Source organism: Miniopterus schreibersii (genome assembly GCF_964146895.1).
Source record: "Miniopterus schreibersii genome assembly, chromosome: 2".
NCBI lineage: Eukaryota > Metazoa > Chordata > Mammalia > Chiroptera > Miniopteridae > Miniopterus > Miniopterus schreibersii.
In genome coordinates this window covers 16,982,683-17,001,943 of record NC_138102.1, presented here as the reverse complement: position 1 = coordinate 17,001,943, position 19,261 = coordinate 16,982,683, and the positions used below count along the sequence as shown (strand labels likewise).

The 19,261-nt window shown below is 39.8% G+C and overlaps 1 pseudogene across 1 annotated transcript; it reads right to left on the bottom strand.

The window, feature by feature from the left end:
* Positions 1-3,902: 3,902 nt before the first annotated feature.
* LOC308553626 (pleckstrin homology domain-containing family F member 2 pseudogene) lies at positions 3,903-18,601 on the bottom strand (annotated as a pseudogene). Its single transcript has 2 exons — positions 18,527-18,601; positions 3,903-4,655 (listed from the first exon to the last, which is right to left on the bottom strand). The product of its transcript is annotated as a pleckstrin homology domain-containing family F member 2 pseudogene (transcript).
* Between the last annotated feature and the right edge of the window lie 660 nt (positions 18,602-19,261).

Here is a 19,261-nt window from a genome sequence, read left to right as displayed (position 1 = left end):
GGGACTCAGATACGGTGCCTGCCCATAGGGTCTGTAGGAGGGAGGCCTCAGCAAGGGAACGAGAGCCTCTGCAGGTACTTCTGCCTGGGAGAAGGCTGGCCCTCCAGGTCTTGCTCTGATGCCGGACAACTCAGTTCCTCCCTGTCTGTCCTGGGCCCCTTTCGAGCTGCTCCCCCAGCACTGGAGCTCAGAGGGAGGGAGTCTGGGTAAGTCTGTGCATGGGCCCTTTAGAGCAATGCCTGGTACTCCAGCGGCCTTCTCTCTCACTCAGCCTCAATCCCCACTTGCTTTCACAGCCAGAAGTCATGAGGACTTCTCTTCTGTCGCTGGAACCCTGGGGTGAGGGGTCTGATGTGGGCTGGAACCCCTCATTCCTCAGGGGGACCTCTGCAGCGGAGATATTCCTCCGGATTTTTGACACACCTGGTTGCAGGACCAACCCGTTAAGCGTATCTGCCCCTCCTACCATTCTGGCTGTGACTTCTTTATATCCTTAGTTGTAGGATATGTGTTTAACAAGACTTCAGGTGGTTCTGGATGATGGTTGCTCTGTAGTTTAGTTGTAATTTGATGTGGTAGTTGGAGGACTCGAGTACCACATTTACCTACGCTGCCATCTTGACCAAAGCCTGGAATCCAGTCTTTCACAGGGTGAGTGAATAAATTAGCTTTCTATTTCATAGCTCTTTTGGAGAACAAATGAGGTAATAAGAAAGTGGTTTTGAAATGATTAAATGCTACATAAATGCAGTTTATTGTCACTTCTTTCTCCCCCGCCCCCCAAATATTCTAAGATATTTTTTAGGTTTCAACTACCTCTATTTTTCTGGGAATAAATGTTAATTGTTCTATAATTTAAACACATTATTTTGATATTGTGTGTGTTCATGTAAATGTTTTCTTGACCTCCCCGTTATTATAATTTTTTTTCTGGGTGTTCTCCCTTTAATCCCTCATTGTATCTTTACTTTCTGGCATAATCTAAGTTATCCTCTGGTCTTTCTCATTTTGCTTTCCTAAAAGAAGAAAGATCAGAGCTGTTTGATGACATTTTAACCATTTTATGTCCATTCAGTTATAGCAAAGAAGCCATTACTTATTTCCTGTGATCAGAATATAATCAGGTTTTCACCCTTTGGCGATTCAATATTGTTGGGAAATCGTTCTGTTTATGAGTCCTTCGCAGGAGAATGTGTCTCCTTCAGTGCAATTTTTTGATAAAAGAACCGCACAGGACAATATAGGCTGAGAAGGTACACTCACAGGCACACTTTGTTCTTTGTCATTCATGATTTCCCAGGGAAATGTAATATATTGTGTCATTTAAGTCTCAAAGGAAATGAACAGAAGGGCCATTCCTCATACAGGCTAGGAAATTGAGGTTACTCTATTATTTCTTTGTGGTAAAATGTTTAAAAGTGATGAAGATTTTAATAATTTTATTTTGTTTCCTCTTAACTAATATGAGGATACTGCTTAGACAGTCTTCCAAGAAATTGACTGTGGAAAAATATAGATACAATTAAACAATAATAAAATATAGTGTTAATGAAATAAAATATACTTGAATTTAGTAAGAAAGCCAAACTGAGGAGTTTCTAAATGAAATTTTCAAAGATCTAGTAAGTCATGAATTTATTCTCTCGCCAGTGATTCAAACGTAATAAGACAGGCAAGCAGGAAAGAGCAATGCTGGGGAATATGTTCAAAATTGTAACCGTGGCTACTCCCCAAAGGTAGCTGAGCTGCCTTATTAGTTGGCACTTTTGAGACCTGTCTGTGCTTTTCTCACAGGCCGCAGTCATTGTTGACATATCTCTTTTTAATGGAACCATAGGAATCTGGTCTTAAGAGTTTGAGAGGGTTCACTTTTATCACGTGCTTGTATTCACCTAGATTAATTAATGCTTATTTATTTATATACTTTTTAATTGTAAAAAAAAGTCAAGGGGTTGACAATATAAACTTTATTGCAGAACATTTCCCCTTGGTTCCTAAATCTGCTCAGTTCCTATGTACCATTAAGTCTCCATGAGCACTTTTCAGGTTTCATGTTCCTTTTCAGATATGTTGATTATATGATATATTACTTGGAAACAAAAGTCCATCTGATATTGAAACAAACAGACTTATATGCCTTTCTCTCGCATTTCCTACAGGGAGATCTACATATCTCAGATGCTTTCACAATTTAACTCTAAAGTTAGCGCCTTAACCAAACCAAAGAATCCTCTCAGAACATATGCACTATATTCAGATTTAAAGGTTTAAAAACAATAGAATTTAGAATTTAAAACAATCTTTAGACTGATTTTATTATTATTATTTGAAAAACTGTAGTTATTTGCAGCATACAAATAGAGAGGGTAGTGCAAAATGCATCAAGTTTTATGTGATAAATATACTTTCAACCTAATGGCTGCCTCAAAGCAGAATGAAAAATTACCTCTTCTCAAAAGCAATCTAGACTGACTCAGTAGAGTTCACAATTTAGAAAGATCAATTGCTACTCTAGTTCCATACATTGCAAAATGATTTCAGAAATGGATTAAACAGATTAAATATACAATTGTTTTACAAAAATAGAAATATTGTTGGGGACTTTACAAAACTTTATGAAATGTAACACTGCATTTGTAAATTCAAGATAGTGTCACAATGAAATAGACAATACTTCCATAGAAGTTTAGTCAAACTTAATTGGTCTGTCTTGACAATTCTTACATATTATTTCTTCTAAATCTTAGTGTAAGTGGATTTGTGCTCTATCATAGGATTTTAATCTATTTCAAGGATTTTATAAGATTTTTCATGCTAGAAATAATGTTAAAGCAGATGAATTTATACCTACAAATGTCTTACTAAAAATAGAAACTAATACAGTATGACAATTCTTTATTGGATAAATTCCAAACCAATTTCCTAATAATGACCTCCTATTAATTTAAAATTTATATTTGACAATTATAATTTGGCACCTATGAAACATAAAAATATAATCATAACTACTTTATGGAAAAATATTTATATGAAGAACTTCTAAATTTGGTTATTTGTAGCTGTCAGATGACAGGTATTTTCTAATTATACCCATTCATAAACACTCATCTTATCACCTCAAAGAGCCTAAGTGTATTTTTAAAACAAACTAAAAGTGAGAAGATAGGGTTTTATTTCATGTAACAGTGCTATTATGATAAGGCATCACTTTACACAGGAAAAAACCTAAGTATTTCCAAATCATGCATTTTTGTTATTGGTGTCTTAACCGTTACACGGAATGGTTAGGAAAAAACTAATAATATTATCAACTAACCACATTATACTCCTTTTCCCATCACCCTTTGCTTTTGGTTTTTCCATATAACAGAGCATATAATAAACAACAATGTAGTACATGATCTATTAAATAAGTACTTTTCCCAATCTTCCAAGAAAATAATCTAAACTTAAACAAGAATAAGAAGCCAAACATGTATCTGCTGTATTTGCAATCGGCTGTCCCTGTGGCAGAGGAGGGAGCTGGGGGGTGGCGGGGGGAGGGTTTGAAGGGAATGATAACAAGACCTTTTTTCCTTTTTGAAATGTTTATTTATTGGGGAGAAAGACACACATCCATTTGTTGTTCCACTTATTTATGCACCCATTGGTTGATGAATGTGCCCTGACCGGCTATGGAACCCGTGACCTTGGCACATTGGGATGACGCTCTAACCAACTGAGCCATCCCACCAGGGCAACAGGACCTATTTTCTATAGACTGTATCAAGGCATACAGGTTAAAAGTTTCTCAGACAAATTCATGACTAGAGCCAAACTGAGAGAGAACTCAGAATTTTACATTCCCCCTGAGGCTGACTTCTCAGATGGTCACACCCAATTAAATATTTCAACATATGTCCTTAGTCACTGCTATCATCATCATCACCATCATCAGATATATCATTTAAAGGAGACTTCAACAACTCACCGTAAGAGTCAGATCTGGTAGGCTGGCACGTGGCCATGTCCCCAGTAGGAAGCAGGTCATAGCAGAAGTCACAAATCTGCACAGGCTTAGAGGACTGGCAGGGAAGAAGAAATCTCTTTTCAGAGCAGGGCCCGAGAACAACAAAACCACATTTGGGGCAATGGTGAAGACGATTAGCAGGTGTGAATTTTGCTTTCTGACAAGTCATATATATAGTTTCCTCAGAGTCAGGGATCCAGACAGCATGTTCATTACGGGGTGCCTCCCGAAATTTTGGAGAGTAAATCAATAACACATTTATTTATGTGATTCATCCGTTCTGATTTCTCAGTGGCAGCAGCAGCATAAACTACAAATAATTTAGGTGGTGATTTGATAAGCCATGCATTCCTCTAGTCTCCCTCATCTTTGACGGAATCAATAGGGACATTTTTCCAGGGGAATAATAAGATGTTTGCTATATTTTTTCTTCTGGATGACAATATTGCCACATACAAGAATATCATTAAATAAGAAAAACTGCCTTGTTTTGGGCTTTTTTTCCGCACAACTTAGTCAATACTCTTTCTCTAATAAGAACCGTCCCGGTATAGTTAAGGGTTGACCAGCTGCTCCAAAACAGTTTTCTATTATATTTACGTCCAGTTTTTGCTACGCTGTTTGCCAAGTGAGCCACTGTCTTTTGCTAATAGCCTTGTGGGCTCCTCCTCCGTTTACTCCCCCTGCCTCCCAGGGTGTGTGGCCAGTGGCCCAGCCCCAGCCCCGCAGGCCGGCAGGCCGGCATGGCGACTCACAGGTGACTCCCCTGCCCCTCTAGACCAACCCCAGGAGGGCCCCTGGCTGGCCTCTCCTCTGCGCTTGCATTCGGGCACCGCCACCCAAGGCCAGGCGCCAGCAAGCAGGCCGGGCACCAGATTAACTAATGCTTAGACGAAGCTGATCTCAATAGAACTGTCCACTCTTTGTAAAATGAGGCCACCGAGGACTTGTAGAGCAGAGCACTTCAGAGTTTAAACAGCCCCTGGCCTCTCTAGAATAACTCACTTTGGGGGTGTTTATTCCAGAGAGATGTTCTATCCCCTTCTTGCCCCTCTCATTTCTTCTTCTTCTTCTTCTTCTTCTTCTTCTTCTTCTTCTTCTTCTTCTTCTTCTTCTTCTTCTTCTTCTTCTTCTTCTCTCTCTCTCTCTCTCTCTCTCTCTCTCTCTCTCTCTCTCTCTCTCTCTCTCTCTCACTCTTTTGAGATGGTGGATGGTGAGGGTCACAGGCAGGGAGTGGAGACACATACGTTGCCTGTGGGTGAAATACTAGAGGCACCATGGGTGGCCGGCACATCTGCACCCTTCAGGATGTCAGGGAGGTGACATTCACAAGGGAGGTGCCTGCTGTTGGACTAATTTTACGCTGCCCCAGATCTGATGGTAAGAGTTGGGATAAGCTGAGGAGGGAAAGGTGTGCTTTCGGAGAGCACAGGTGGAAATCGGAAGCCCTCCCTCCTCCTAGCTCCATGACCCTGCGAGTAATTTGATTTTCAAACTTTTATTTCCTCATCTATGAAATGCAAATACTAATAGTACGAACTCCTACGGTTGTGAGGAGTAAATGAAGGAATTCAATAAGACCCTCAGCAGAGTGCCTGGTGTTCAGTGAAAACTCACAAATGGCAGTTATTATTACTATTTAATTTGACCATTCTGTCTTTTTTGCCTTTTTTGGTGTGAGGTCCTAGGCTTTCACTAATATAATCCTGAAATGTTGACTTAAAAATAGATAGAAATGACTCTTCCCTTGGGGGGGCAGGGGGAGGGTAACAGAGTTCATACCACCGGAATTTTACAGACCTCTTAAAAAGTATACACACCCACATACTCACATACATATATGCATGTGATATGTATAATGTATATCATATATTTAGTATTCTATCTGTCTATCCTCTATCTATCTATATATCATCTATTACTTAATTTTTTTCTTAGTGGTAAAATGTTTGGGCCTGGTCTCTTTAGCTATTAAGAAAGACTTGGAACAAAAATGAATTACTGGGCTAGGGCTCAGGTTTGGGCACTTGTGGGCCCCTCCTAGTCTAAGTTGTCTCTGGATCTCCTTTCTGACAGTGTTGCCTCTCACTGCCCTTGCCCCTGATGTGAGAAGCCTAGAGGAAGGGAGCCAGTTCAGGTGTTCATCCGGGGAGAAACGGGTGAGTCATGAGACAAAACTGAGTTAGGACCTGAGAGGATGCTACTTGGGCTAGAACAACAAGCTGGGGCAAATGGTTCCAAACTGTGCCTGTGGACCCAGAGAGGGGCTGCCCAATTTCCTCGCTGAGGTGGGCTTGGCATGTGGGGAGGAGGGTACATTGTCCAGAGCAGACAAGGTCTCACCCTGTGCTGAAGCGGTGCCCCAAGGGCATCTACTGTGCTGCCAGGGTGCGTGAGTCTAAGAGGCATGGAGAGTCATAGGCTGGGAATGAATGAAGTTGGCATGAAGAACACGCTCTCTTAGGAGTGGAGGCCAAAGAAGCTCCCTACTCACGAAGGCCCCTCCGGGTAGGGAGAGTCAGTCTGCCCTTGGTTAGGCCTTGGGAACGACTCACAGGGGATGGGTCTCTTCTTGCTCGGGGCCTCTAGCATGTTTCTCAGCAAGGAACAAACATCATTTCCCTCTACCTTTCCTCTCCCCTTACCCAAAGCTCTTTACCTTACTGTATGGGATAAACATTATAATCATATTGTCTTTTACTTGTTGAGATCATGCAGTTGTACACATGATAATAATAGTAAATCTGGCTTAACAGGTATGATGTCCACAGGGTACCAAATGCCTCAGTAAAGTTTTCCTCCTTCATTACACTTTCTGTTTTGCCTCTAATTTTTGAAGCAAGGTGGCTGTATCAAGGATTCCAGCATTAGTTAGAAATTTAATTTTCTTTAAGCATTCAGAATATTACAGCTGATGGCATTTAGTGAATAATTTTTTCTGAAACTGAATAGCTGCCATAAAATTGAATAATAGATAACCACTGAGATATTTATGACAAATCTAGTAGGAACCTTATGGAGAGGGAGCACCATCTGACTGAATTAATGATCGTTCCTTCTCTGCTCACTGCCTCCCCAGATGAAGAACTCGGTTCCCTGTTTTGTAAAACATGAACCTGACTCCTGAGAAATTGATTTGAACAGGAGTGGGCCCTGAGCTGGGACTCAGGAGAGTTTAGTGTCTCCAGAGGCTTGCTCATGAGCAGGCTCACTCATGTAAGAGCAGAGGTGTGTTGGAAGAGCAGATGAAGGTGAGAAGAGAGAACTGGCATAATAATTAGAGCAGAGAGCAGGGGGAAAAGAGTCAGGATGCCTTCCTAGTTTCAAGTTCTCATCGTTTTCCAAGGCCAGCAGCATTGAAATCTGCCCCGAAGTTCTGTGAAACACCACTGAATTCAAATAACCAAATCTATTTTTTTGTTGTTTAAGCTAGCTTGAATTATTAATTTTATTTCTGTTATTTGCTGCCAAAGCAGCTTTAATGAATCAAGTAAATATTCCAGGTAAAACCACCATGACCACTGATGTTTGCTTTGGTGGGAGGGAGGGTGAGGTGGGGTGGGGACTTGGTCTCTGCAGCCCCATTTCAGGATGTCCCAGTTACCTTACACCTTGTGCTTAAAAGTGTGTTTCCCTTGAAGAGGCTCTTGAGAAGAAAATGTGTTGACCTTGAGTTCCCCTAAGGAAGTGGCCCTGAGATATATGAAACCTAAGAAAAACAACAGCTTTCTTTTCAAAATGTTAATGTTCCTTGTGTTGTTAGGGCTGGAGACTTGATTGCACCTTTGGGGGCCAACAGTTCTTTTGTTTTGGAAAAACACCCCATAGGTTTTGCAAAGCTAAAGCCCAGATCTTGAGTTGGAAAGGAGACAGGGAGAAGCTGAATGGCTCTATGTAGTTAGGTCAAAGGTTGTCTTCCTCAGGGGTACAATAGCATCTCTGAGATTATGTGTGAGGGGAGGCTGGCCTGTGATGACAGGGGAAGGAGGAAACTTGCTTTACTTTTGTTGATGTTTTTCTTTACTCTGGGTGGTGGTGAGACCAGAGCCTCTGATGCCAACTTGCCTGGGTTGGAACCTCACTCTGCCATCATATCAGCCAGGAACAGAACCACACCAGTTACCTTAACCAGAGAATTCAATAAAAAGATTATTAATCAGACTAAATGTTGTTAACTAGGTGACTAAAAGAGTTTCACAGAGGTAGCAACGGAAACAACTATCACCTCTAGAGCTCAGGGAACAATGAAAAAAGGTTGGAATAGTTAAAAGTTAAATTGGTAAAGGAGGAGCCCCATGGAGATGAAACTGAGGCCTCTGAGGAGGGCTTGCTGCTTGGCTGGAAGTGGGATGTCTGAGTTGGAAGGAGGGGCTATGGGACCCGGCTCTCTTAAGGGGAGGTGCTGGTTGCCTAGTGTTGGCATCTTGGGAGGTGGGAGCAAAACAGGAAGGTAGTTCTGCAAGTGGGAGGGGTGTGTGTGTGTGTGTGTGTGTGCACACAAGCATGCCTGTTAATACTCCCTTAGGCCTTCCAGCTTTCAGCCGAAGCCTGTTGTGTGGTATGTGACAACCTAGTCTCAGGTCTGTTTTGGGAGTTCCAGGTTGAGCCCTGTGCACGCTCAGGTCAGCAGGGATGGAGATAAACAGGCACTTGAGAAGGCTGGTTCTGAGATGGCTAGAGGTGAGCTGTGGAGTTGGACAGCTCGGAACCAGGTCCACATGCCGACCATGCAGACGGCGGACAAACGGGATCCATTAGTGGAAATAAAGGCATGCCTTTCTCTTACATGTGGAATCTAGTGATCAAAATAAAGTGACGAGCAAGATAGATACAGAGATAAAGGACCATGGAGCAGTCTGAGGAATCTCAGAGGGAAAGGGGGGGTGGAGATTAATCAAAGAACGTGATGCATATATGCATGACCTGTGGACATAGGCAATAATGTGGAGAAGGCCTGGTTGGTGGGGGGAGCGATGAATGGGAAGGGGAAGGGGACATCTGTATGTAATACTTTCAACAATAAAGAAAAAAGAAAAGAAAAGAAAAGAAAAGAAAAGAAAAGAAAAGAAAAGAAAAGAAAAGAAAAGAAAAGAAAAGAAAAGAAAAGCATGCCATAGGGACTTCCAGAAATACTTTGGGGAGAAGAACTGGGTCAAATGGAATTGGGTGGGGAGGAATTATACTTCTATTTTTATTTATTTATTATCATTTTTTAATCCTCACAGGAGGATAGTTTTTCCATTGCTTTTTCAGAAAGAGTGGAAGGGAGGGAGAGAGAGAAAGAGGAACATTGATGTGAGAGAGACACATGGATTGGTCACCTCTGGCACGCACCCTGACAGCAGGCCAAAGATCGAGCCTGCAACTGAGGTAGGTGCCCTTGCCAGGAATTAAACGAGGGACCCTTCAGTCCGTGGGCGGACGCTCTAACCACTGAGCCAAACTGGCTAGGGCTTCTACTTTTATTTTTATTAAATAACTCATTAGTTAGTGAAGGAGCCAGATATTATGACCACTTTGAAGAATATTTAAGAAACTAAGGGTATTTATGCATAATTTAACAAGAAAATAGTAGGGTAAGATTGCAGAGTTAAATATAAATCTATTTGATGTCAAGCAAGCCATAAATCTTTCAGATGGTCTCTTCTACTAGACAGAAATTATTTGCATTTCTAACCAATAAAAATCAAAAGTTAACAATAGCCTGGAAGTTTTAATCTATAGTAAAAAATGAGATGAACTAAATATATTCCCCTAGGTAATCCTTGGGTGTCCTTTGCCCCCATATAATATTGAAAGGACATGCCACACACCTTTTTGCCTCAATTTCAAGCTTTGGGTAAGTTTCCTGACATTGTTTTGGTATAAAAAAAGAGGTATGACCTTGAAGGCTTCTCTGGAGGCCGCACGTAAGTCTACGTGGCAGCTATTTTAGAGCCACCTAAGGCTGCATTTGTCTTGGGTCCTTTGCCTCTTGCCTATCCTGTTACTCTTGGGCTGTTCTTGCTGCCTGGAGTCCACTTGGTCTGTCAGTACTGGGTCCCTGCTTTGTGCCTAGACTCTTATTAGCTTGACAAGGACGAGCTATCCTGGCTTTGGCCTTAAGTAAACTGACAGGTAATGACTTAAAATTGCTGCCTTTGGACATTATTGACTTCCCAAAACACTTCTCCATTTATTGTCTATAACTACAATATGTATGACATATGTACTAACATGTTATATGTCAATATAGTACATAAATAAGCTATATATATCATATGAAACACACACACACATATATGTATGTATGTGTGTGTGTGTATGTGAAAGAGAAAAGAACATAATGGTAAAATGTGGATCTAGATATGAAAATTCAGTTTCTAGTCACTAAAAGAAGATCCATGACAGTACATCAGAAAATGTCACTAGATAACCTAACAGCCATCCTCGTATATTTCCCTTGCCGCCCCCAACTATTTGCATATTGTTGCTGACTGCTTGCTCCTAAGCCCATTTCTCTAATCCTCATGGAGATTCCACAAGCCCCTTTTAATAAATTCAATCAGTAATAATTTTTCTGCCAAATGAGCTAGAATGAGTTTTGTCTTTTAATCAAGAATGCTGATTTCTATGAAAGACAACCAAAGGACTTGATTTTGTGACTATATAACCACTCTTAGTGATGTCTGAGGAAATTAAAAAACAGGAGATGTGCCAGGAGAGTAAAGATAAAAGGAAGAAAAAGAGAGATTTCACAAGTCTTATACAAGAGAGAAAATTTCTACAGCAGGATATTAACTAAATGGTTTGTAACACTTAGGAAAGAAAGTGGTCATCCTGAGGAGCCCCTATGGGTTCATTAAGAAGTAAGTCAAATGAGTCTTCCTGCTTTTATTTATATATTTTTAACAGTGATTTCTTACTGGTCAGGTTGTTTTTTATTACTTACTTAAATTAAAAAAGAGAAAACTATGTATGAGGACTTAAAGTACTTAAGTTGATCATAATGGAAATAAATACCTTTTATATTTTCTCTCAAGATACCTCTGTGTATATGGTAGAAGATACAAGAATAGAATAATAGTTGCAATTAGGAGATTTCAAAGGCTTCTTTAATTTAATATAATGTTAATTGGGATTTGAAGTCACAACAAAAGATGTGTACAGTAGCAGTAGGCCTGGAGATAAGATTAAAGAGCATAATGCTCACCATGGAAGCTGATATTACTGTTCTGACTGTACATTAATTTGGGATCTGTCTTAACAATGACAAATTTGAAGTAATTTTGCTAATGATAGGGGAAAATGCTAACATAATGTTATGCAAGAATTAGGGGGCACACAAAATTGCCTATATAGTATGATTTCAACTGGATACAAAAATTACCCGGAAGAAAACTTGAGGGGCATTTATTAAAACATTGAAATAATTAACTTTGAGTTGCAGAATTGTATATATAATAAATCTATATTGCTTTTATAATTAGAATTAAAGTCAAAAAAGAAAGAAAAAAGAGGCTTTGGGTATTCTGGGACCAGGGAAAATCTGAAATGTATTAACATATAACTGCTGGGGTAAGTTTGAGGAAGAGGAGGCAGTGTTTCTGCACTTAAATTAAATGAGAATTTTACCCTGGCTGGGTGGTTCAGTTGGCTGGAACACCATCCCATGGACCAAAGGATTGCGGGTTTGATTTCTGGTTAGGTTGCGTGAGCAATCCCCGGTTGGGGTGCATATGGGAGGCAACCACTGATGTCTCTCTCCCCCTTCCTCTCTCTATAAAATCAATAAACATATCTTCAGGTGAGTATAAAAAAAATTCAATGAGAATTTTTTAATGTGGAATTTTATAACAAGGAAATAAATATCTTGTGCCTTCTCTTGTTATATACAGATTTATACTTAAGTTAGAAGTAGAATACTTCATATTATAATAATTAGAATTAGAATAATTTATGTTTTTTTTTCTTGTAATGGTCTTTCATGAAAACCAAGGGCATAATATTAAAAGGGAAGTCAGTGAAGGTTAGCTCTGGGAGGAACCACACTGTAATAATAGGTAGAGTGTGAGTGGCTAACCTGGTCCAAGAATAGATCCTAGAGAATAATTATCTTAACCAAGGTCGCCGAATATATTAATGGTAGAGCCAGAATTAGACCTATGTCTTGATTTTTCAGCCTGACAATACTACCCATCCCCCTGCCTGGTCCCGAAGAAGAAATATTTAGCCCATTTAAGTTCCTACGCTCACCATTCATCATTGACTTGAATCCCTTACCCCAAAATGTTCTGCAGATATGTACTCACCTACATTTATTTTCCCCTTGCATCAAATTATTTTTTTATTTCAAACCCTGTCTTTTTTTAGGCGAGTGTGTGTTTGTGGATATATGTGTGCCTGTACCCCTGCATGATTCTATATTTGTGTGTCTTAGATTGACAAGGCTTGAAGAGAATAGGACACATTCTATATCCAGATTTTAGCTGCAACAGACCAACATGCAAACATTTGTCTTTCAATGATTAATGGAGAGAAATTATGGTATAACTGATGGGAAACTTACAAGATGCTTTTAATACAATTAAAAATAATGTCTCTATTGGTTTTTAACTCTTCTCCAAACCTAGTACTGGCTTCTTTCCAGAACTAACACATTTCACCCAGCAACTGGAGAACACATTTTAAGAAAAAGAAAGACATTTTATATCTTTGAATTTATACATGATTGACCAGAATATAGTTTGTGAAATTTAATATTAGGTTACTATATTATGATACAATCAATCACTGGGTTGCTCCTAGTAATATTTTCATAAAATCATGGAATGTTTTTAGAGCAGGAAGAAACTTACTTCATTTTACAAATTAAGACCCTGAATCCAGGGAGGTTACACCATAGCTAACTACTAACCCCATGACTTTCTTTTTTTCTCTTCATTCTTTCAATTGAAAAATAACTTTTGATCATCCTTTATGGGTCAGATGGTACAATAGCTCTTAAACAGTTAAAAATCAAAGGCCTTGATTCATAACCTTAAGAAATAAACTAGGAGTGGTGCAGTATTTATTAATGAACATTAATCTATCACAGCATATGTTGCATCGTATGATAGTTATGCTCCTAGAGTTACAAAAGGTGAGGAAAGAATAACATTGCCTGGGTGCCCAGGAAGGCTTTTCTAGAATGGATGATGTGCCTGGACCTTGAATGCACCAGCTTTAGAAACAAGGGGCGAGTATTCAAGGCAGAGGGAAATGAGAGGAACAGGGCAGGAACACGCAGGCTTGTGCTTATTCAGGGGATACCAAGGATGGGCTTAGTCTTCAGGGGGCGCCTGGAGTTAAGGTTGAATAGGTAAGCTCTGATCCAGTCGGGGAAGGCTCTACAGAGCCAGGTAAGTTGTATAAGCTCTGTTCTGCAGGTGATGGGGAGCTGTTGCATAATGCTGAGCAAGGACGGTCCGTTTTACGCCTCCACGTGGTTGGTATTTGGGAGGAATAACTGGTAGCACCGTGGAGAATGGGCTGGAGGACGCACTGGAGGGACACAGCTGGGATGAAAGTGATGTGGTTGTGAACTAGACCAGCGGGGCTGTGCCTGACAAAGAAGGAGGAGATAGACTTGGCAGGACCTTGCGATGACTGTTTGGGAGGAGCGACAGGGAACAGCCAAGGAGGAAAACAAAGTTTCTGGTTTCAGATATAGGTTATGGTGATGCCATATTACTAGGCCATGGAACACATGAAAAGGGTGGTTGGGGGAAAGTTTGCATGTAGTGTTAGAGATTTTCAGATTACTCATGATGGAACATTTAACACAAAGACATACAAGAAATAATTGAAATTCTGTGTCTTAAGCTCAGAAGAAAAGTCTGGGCTGGCGTTATTGATTTTGGAGTCTTGAAAGTAGGTGAAAGTTGAAGCTGAGGAAAGGGAATAGAGAAAGAAGTCCAAGAACAGAATGCTGGGTCATGTCATATTTAACGGATGGATGGGAGAGAGGAACTAGTATGAGACATGGTCAGAAAGAATTATATGCATTGCAGAAAGAGAATGAAGAGAACAGTGTGTGGAAATCATGTTACTTATGATGCTTTCAGCTGCAATTAACAGTCAAACTCAAAATGCCTATAATGATAAAGTGGATTTATCTGCTCATGTAACAACAGCAACAACAACAAAACTCCAGAGATAAACAGAGCAGAGAACAGGTGTTTTAGTCGCAAATCCAGCTCCATTTCTTTCTGATTCTCTCAGAAATGCACTCTTCTCTCAGGGGAAATGGCTATAGCATTTCTGGACTTCTCATCCATGTACAACCAAAGCCTTTCTTCCAGTGTTTCTATTTGAGTGGGAACTTCTTACTCCCAATTCCTATCAATCTTGCTCTTCTATTTCATTGACTTGACATAGAAATTCTTGAACAAGTCCCTCAGGCCAGTAGAATTCCATGTGTTGGTTGACTAGGCTTGGGTTTCTGACTAGCATAGAAAGTAGAGACTGGACTTACCTCTGTAAGTGGGGGACTCATGGATCCCTCTTTTGTCTCACAAAGTGCAAGACTTTTAACCAAATAAAGTGCTGTGGGATGGGTGTTAGTTAGGCAGGGGGATGTCTATTATAAAAAACAAGGGAGGTGAGTTTCACAATAAAGAAGTGGTCATTTGTATCAAAATTTGTAGATCAAGTAGGGTGGGTATTATAAAGAGATCATTAAATCTGTCAATTATGAGGCTGTTGGTGACCTTTGGGTGAGACCTTTCTGAGAAGTGCTGGGGCAGCTCTTGATAAATACTCTTTGAAGGATTGTGGCAGCAAAGAGGAGAGATATAGGGAACATTAAATCAACTGCAATTCAGTGAAGCAAGCAAATTTATTTAAAATATTGTTTTATTTTATTTTACTGATAAGTTTGCATCAACTCACTCCCTCCTAGTTTGAAAGAAGAAGAAAAATGAATTCTTCAATGTGAAAAGAGTGTGACACACTTGTGAACAAAAGGAACAGTGTATAAACAAAGAGGGAGTGGTAACGGGATAACTGCGTGGTGAAAGGTGACTATTAAAAATGTGAGAGATGAGATTTCCATTAACATTTCATTGAATCGGAATCATACTATGTTTTTGGTATGTTTAGTTTAGTTAGTCTGTTTGCTGTTATGAAAAACGGATATGTTTAATTTACATAATCAGCCAAAATTATATGCAGTTTGTAATTGCACTGTAATTACATTAGAAAAGAGAAGGCAATTTTCTTCAAGGGTGGCCAGACACTCAGAAAATGGTGTAGGAAAGCAATAAGGCACATTTAGTCAATGTCAGACCATAGAGTTTCTAAATTCCCAATGCTCAAAACATAAAATAAGTTTTCAGATGCTAAGCTCACCAAGAACTTACTGTTATTAATTCTGTGATAATAACAATATTAAAAGTATTATCATGTGGCTGATAGTTTTCTTTAAGTTTTCAGGGAAAAAGTAATTTCAGTAATGGTCCCAATTTAATTTTCATTGGTATAGCACTTTTCACAATTAATTTAATTCCTCCCCCTAAGTCATAATAATCCTGTGAATTAACAATAGGTGATATCTTTATTTCCAAATGGGCAAACAGAATCCTAGAACTGTTGCTAAGTGATTAGCTGAAAGGTACCAGTTATCCTGAATGATGGCTGAGTGTCTAGGTTGCAACTGTTCATTCCATAGTGAAGGAAGAGATATCAGGATATGCAGAATGGGGACTCAGGGAATATCATGTTAGGGCCATGATGAAGCTGGGAGAGGTCAATTCTTGGGTAGACTTTCATGCAGAGTGGACCAAGCAGACTGAGGTGAGGTTAAGGCTTCTGAAGTAAGTAGCTGGACTAATAATTAACTCAGGCTCAAGCCAAGAATGAAAATGTACAGAAAGTTCATTTCATAGAGTGCCAAATTTGGAAATGACTTTAAGAAAGCATTCCAATATACTCTTTTCTCTTACCATGAGGATGCCAAGGCCCAGAGAATTACAAACTGGGCAAGAGGCAAACTTCCCCACTCGCCCAGTGACTCCCCACTATCCTAAATCACAATTTGGAGTCCTCAGGAGAAGGCTCATTTGCCATCACAATTCAGAGGCTCGAGGAAGAGTTATTTCCCTAATGTCGAGGGAAGTGTTGGTCATTTGGTCAAGTAACTGTGTGGAGGGTCCTAACATAGGGTGTAAGAGGGTCAAAGCTAGGAGGAGGACTTCTCAGAGTGCTGTTTGCTACAAACATGTCTAGGCGTTGGGACACATCCTATGTTCTCAGCAAAGAGACTGAAATATTTGAAAATTTTCTGTAGCGTTGATATAATTTGTCTTGACTTTGGAAGACACGGTCAAGTTTTTTAAATTGCAGATACTTTCCAGTAGTAGATAACTCTCCTTTGGGGGTTGAGGGTGGAGCAGGAAATGCAACTTCTGGCTGATTTATTTCCCTTCGAGCAAGAAGCAAATAGTCTTGTTTATTTTCAGTCATAGTTATTATACTGCTCATAATCTGTTTTCCCATAAGAATGGTATTGCGATGATAAATGACAGCATGCACAGAGAGAACAAAATGAATTTATTGCGGGATGCATTTCCAGCGACCTGAACAAGCAATTAGGTCTGCAATATGTTCAAGCCGGGTTGGGGAACTCCAATTTCGCCCCAAAACTCACCTTTGAAGGACAGGAATGAGCGGACACATTCCTAACTGATACTAGATTGCAAGCTCTTCTCTCCAAAGACAAGGCCATGTATCATTCATGCTTCTAATTGTTCAGAACCCTGTTCATATTGCACAATGAAATGAATATGGAGTATGTATGTTGAAATGAACGTAATTTTTATTATGATTTTTCCCCATAACAATGATTAACATGTATTGAGTGCTTACTGTTTGTTAGAAACTGTTCTAAGTGCTTTACATGTTTTAACTCACTCACTCCTTACAACAAACCTGTAAGATAAATACTATTATCACCCCCACAATATATATTAGGAAAACTAGGCACAAAGAGACTGTGTAATTTGCAAGATTAAATAACACAGCTAAATAAAGTTGTAGATTTGGGATTTAATCCCAGGCATGCAGGCTATAGGGGCTTCTGCCTTACTCATTACACCTCCTGCTTCGTGTGCGTGTGTGTGTGTGTATGTACATTTTCCCCCAAATTGCTAATAATTTATACCATTATATTTTATTTTATCCTTTGTTACTTGATTGAATTATGTTGCAAATATTAACTTCTTTTATATTTATTCCATTGATGTCTATTATTCTTGTGTTGGAACCATGCCATTACTCCATTAAATCTTTTAATATCCGCTTGTCTCATCCCTTCTCATTTCTCTTATTTTTCAAAATTTTTGCTATTTCTCCCCATTATCCTATCTTTCCTTTTTTTGTTTTCAGTGTATTTTCCTGACTTAGGAAAACTTTTCTTCCTCCAGAATACGGAAACCTCAGGCCAGGAGCATTCCTTTAAAATGATGCAGGAAAAACAAAGGTCAAGATGGGTGCTGAGGCAGATAAAAAAAAAACACGAACCTTAAGCAGGGGACAGAGGTGTAGGGTGTTAGGCATATGTGATGAACTGATGAACTAGGATCTTATCACTTCAGCCTTGCCCTACTCAGTTTTGTGTGTATATGTGTATACATACACATATATACATTTAAAATATATATTTATATATATATGTATATGCATACAGATTCCCCCCCCCCCCCCCAGGCTTCCATTGACATCTTATCTGGATATGGGAAGGGCAAAGAGTTTGGGAAAGCAATTATTTTAGTTCACAAATAGTTACTGTGAGTAGAGAGGACCTGATTGTTCTCTAGGTCATTGTGTCCCTGAAAAGATGGTAGCAAATATGAAGAAGCCAGTGGAATGGTTGAAAAATTATTCAGAGTGTCTTAATTATCTTTCTTATCGAATGAAGCTCGGTGATGCTCATCAAAGAATCTTCTACAGTTTGGGCACTATGGGTGGGGAAGTTTGGTTGGGAGAAGGGAAGTGGGAGTTTCTTCTGTTTCAATGATAACAAGCACGATTTATTGCATGCTTACCATGTGCTAGGTGATATTTTAAGAGCTCTAATACGTTATCTCTCTGTGCCCACCCAATTCTATAAAGTGGGTAGTGCCATTCTCTTTTCACAGATGAGGAAGCAGAGGATCAGATCAGCTGGGTGGCATAACTTATCAGAGTAACACAAATAGTAATTGGGACCTGGGTTAAAATCTAAAATCTCTTACATGGTTACAAGATCCTCCACAATCCAGCCTCTCTGTCTGTCAGCCTCATTTTATGCCACCTAAATTCAACCACATGGGATTTTTTTCAGTTCCTTAAATATGTCTTCTTTGCAGTGGCAGAGGCACTGCTCTGTATTCCCCAAAGTGTTTTCTTTCCCCCCCAGGCACACAGAAAACATCCCTTTTCATTCTCTTCTTGAATTTTGATGAGACCATATGACTAAAAAATGGGATGGGGTAAAAACGATGTACAACATTCCCATACCTGGGCCCCAAAGCGGTGACCTCCTTGACTGCGCATATCCCCGCCTGCGCTGCTGGATGGCGGAACCTCAGCCATAGCTCCTGCTTCTGCTTGGACAAGAGCTACCAGGGTTAGCTGCTCAAACTTATCTGAGAAACTTTTATCAGATGAGTATCTGAGGTTTTGGGGTGTTTGTTACCGCATCTAGTATTACTAACCATGACTCAATCGCTTGCTCTAGGCTAGAGGCTGGCAAACTTTCTTTTTGGTAAAAGGCCAGATAGGTTTTAAAGGCCACACAGTCTCTTTTGTAACCATTTAGCTTTGCTGTTATAGTGTGAAAATGACTTCAGGTCACATGTAAGTGAATAGACATGGCTGGGTTCCAATAAAACTTTATTTACAAAAACAGGGACTGGCACCATTTGACCTGAAGACCATAGTTTAAGCAGACCCCTGTACTAGTCTGAACGATTAGTCCAGCATGTTGCTCTTTTCAGCTTGTCTGTCTTTCTCCATCATTCTCAGACTCAATCCACCCTTTGCCTCACTAAACTGTTCCTTACTTTTCATGCAATTTCAGGTCCATATGAGGCTGTTTCCCATCTGCCCCCTACTTCTGCTTCCCCCTTCCAATTAGGTCAGGACCCATTATCATATGTCCTCATAGCAGCCACCTGTACCTCCTTTTTCATAATTAGCCTTCCATTTATAATGACTTGTTCAATCTTTTTTCTTACTACACTGAGGCCTTCA